Here is a 3,482-nt window from a genome sequence, read left to right on the forward strand (position 1 = left end):
ATATATTCCTGAGTGCTTCGATGTACTCCCAAAAAAACAAAAACAAAACAAAAAACAGAGGAATGGAAGCAAATGCTGTTGAATGATGATGCATGGAAGGGATTGTAATCATTGAAATGAAACAAAATATAATAGGATAACAAAGATTTCATTTGGGAGTAAACTATATTACTACAGCAAGGAAGTCTGGCACCCAAAAGGAGATAATACCAGAAATTTCAATTTGAGAAAAATAGCAATCTCTTTTTATAAGACGCTTTGAGGAAGTTAGCTGGGATAAAAAAGGAATGCATTCTGTAAAGTTGTCATTTTAAACAAAGGCAGGCCCTTTTTTTGAGGTAGGGGTGGGGTATGGGTGGGGAAGTAGGGGTGAAAAGGGTTGGAAAGGAACACATTTGTGATCGGGCCACCAGTCCTTTTATTGTTTATACTGGAAAACAAAGCAATAAACAGTTCTAGACTTTCCAGGCATTGGAGAAATGTGAACCATGCATAGGACCTTCCTGCGTATGTGAACATTTTATAGTTGATAATATGCATTATATACAGTGTTGAAGAACCTAAGTTGCTGATGTTTTCATGCCAACCCCCCAAAACTAATAACGATGGGATTTATACAGATACTGATGATATAAGGCAATAAAAATGAAAACTACAAAAATGAGGCAATTGACTTTGATCTGAACGAGAACCCTACTGAAAGTTGGAAACTATCAGTTATAGGTGTTAGGATTCTTGGTTTTAATATGATGAAGTCTTAAGAAATTGTGGATTTAAAAAATATCATTTAAGTGAGACTTATAAATGGAAGAACCTAGGTTGGTGGTTCAAACTCATCATCTGCTACTTGGAAACCCTACACATGGTGGGTGTGAGTTAGAACCAGGGATGGTCTGAGTTGGTTATGGCCTTTTCTGGTTGACACAATTGCAAGTTCAAGATCACCTGCCATCTGTGCAAAGATTTGGTTCATATACTTTTTCTCACTCAAGATGGTTACAGAGGCGAGTATATGCCTCAGGGTATGTCCAGACCTGTGCAGCTCATAGAACCAGATCGGGAAGATATCTAATGCTTCATAGAAGTCTGTCCCACCCCCAGAAACTAGCACAGCACTGTTTTGCCAAGATTGCTCATGAGAAAATAGAAAGGGTGGAACTGTTAGTAAGTGGCTATCAGGAAAGCAGGAAAGAAGTCAGCAAGCAATTGGTCTCCGCGAACTAGTCTGGTAGGAAAGTCTCTGTACTGGATCTTGACTGATTTTGCGGGACTTTAAACCCGAAGTGGGCCAGGACTTACTAAAGTCATGTCACAGTGGGGAGCTCCCGCACAGGTCGCCAGCAAAGCACGCTCCCCAGGGACCAGGGGAAGGTGGAGAGCCCGGCCTGGACTCAAGATCATTACCTTGAGTGTACTGCTGGTAAGCCACCTGTTTGATTCCTGGCCAGGAAGGGTCCGCCAGGTGTGCGGGAGTCGGGCAGGGAAAGTGGGATTCCTGGTGGGACGGTGGGAGTCTCGCTCTGCGGCCGTAACCCAGACGCACGCGCTCGAGCAGGACCGCCCAACCGCCAGAGAGAGCTAGATCGCTGGGCCCTGCTGGATAGAGTGGAGAGAGAGAAGTGCTCGTTTCCCCTTCCCCTCTCTCTTGAACTAAACTTCAAATTTAGCGGAGCTAATGCAAAAAAGTTATAAACTTCTGAGCACATTTAGAAGGAACCTGGTTCTCTGCAGGTGAGCGACAGAAAGATTATTTTTCTCTTCCTTTCTTTTTCTTTCATTCCCTTCGGTCTCCTATCCTCCCCTTTCTCTGGCTGAAAAGTGTTTTAAATTCTAAAACGTACTTTACTGCGAAATAGCTAAACACAAAATAAAACCAGGCAGTGAAAAGTAACTTTATTTTTTAAAAAATCAAATAATTAAAAAAAAAATTTTTTTGGCATAAAATATTATTATATAGAAAGCAATTGCTTAGGCTTTCAAGGATCACATTAGCATTTTTCCAACAACACTATTTAAAGTCCCATTTCAAGGACATAAGTTTAGCATACTCATACCAAATATACAATGAATCCAGTGAATTATAAAGATAATTATTTATATGCTCATTTCCATGATTTATGTACAAACTATTTATCCAAACTGTAGCTTAAATATACAACAAATTTCTCCTTAAACTATGTTAAAAACAATCTACACATAATGTCACTGGGTAAATAGCTCTCATTAGTAACAAGGAAGAAGATGAATACTGCAAATGGCTAATACAATGAGAATTCCATCATCAAGTAAGACTTAACTGGCTCAGAATTCTTACCCATAGTATCAAGACACACTCATTTGTTGTTAGGTGGGTAACAAATGATTTGCTATTATTAATTAAGCGCCAGAGTTTTAAAACCATTTATTCTTGCAAAAATAAATTAGGACGCAAAATTTAAAATTGCTTTTTAAAAGACACTATTGTTATTGTTAAGTGCTGTACAGTTGGTTCCGACTCATAGCAAACTGGTATGGGGTTTCTGAGGCTTTTAAATCTTTGTGGGAGCAAAAGATTCATCTGTCTCCTGAGGAAGTGCTTGTGGTCTCAGACTGCCAACCTTGTGGTTGGCAGCCTAAATAGAATTCAAATATACGTCACAGACTAAACTAATATATTTATAAATCATATCTCTCATAAAGTTCTTATATTCCTAGTATATAAGGAATTTTCAAGATTCAACTATTTAAAAGATACGTATTTTAAATGATAGGTAAAAGATTTGAACCAATAGCACTTAAGAAGTTCCACAAATATTAAATAAGCACAAGAAACAATGCCCAATATTAATAGATATTATGGGAATTAGTCATTAAGAGCATGGAATCCTGGTGTGGTACGATAGGATAAGCAGTGGACTGCTAACTGAAAGGTCCACAGTTCAAACTCATCAGATGCTCTTTGGGAACCCTATACAGTGTCTCTATGAGTCAGAAATTTGGAAGACAACTATCTGGCTGACTGATTGGAAGAGATCCATATTTGTGCCCATTGCAAGAGAGGTGACCCAACAGAATGTGAAAATTATTGGACAAGCTCTTTGATATCCCATGTGAGGAAAGTTTTGCTAAAGGTAATACACAGAAATGGCTGCAAGCATACATTGACAGAGAACTTCCAGAGGTTCAAGCTGGATTCAGAAGAGGCCGTGGAACGAGGGATAGCATTGCTGATGTCCGATGGATCTTGGCTGAAAGCAGAGAATATCAGAAAGATGTTTACCAGTGCTTTATTGACTACGCAAAAGCTTTCAATTGTGTGGATCATGACAAGCTATGGACAACATTGAGAAGTATGAGTATGCTGGAACACTTAATTGTGCTAATGAGGAATCTGTACCTGGACCACGAAGCAGTTGTTCGAACAGAACATGGGAACACTGAATGTTTTAAAATGAAAAAAGATGTACGACAAGGTAATATTCTTTCACCATACTTATTCAACC

The 3,482-nt window shown here is 38.9% G+C and overlaps 1 pseudogene; it reads right to left on the reverse strand.

Moving 5' to 3' along the window:
- Positions 1-1,161: 1,161 nt before the first annotated feature.
- Positions 1,162-3,482, reverse strand: part of LOC102822575 — a 36,818-nt pseudogene continuing 34,497 nt past the window's right edge.

Source organism: Chrysochloris asiatica, unplaced genomic scaffold (genome assembly GCF_000296735.1).
Source record: "Chrysochloris asiatica unplaced genomic scaffold, ChrAsi1.0 scaffold00064, whole genome shotgun sequence".
NCBI lineage: Eukaryota > Metazoa > Chordata > Mammalia > Afrosoricida > Chrysochloridae > Chrysochloris > Chrysochloris asiatica.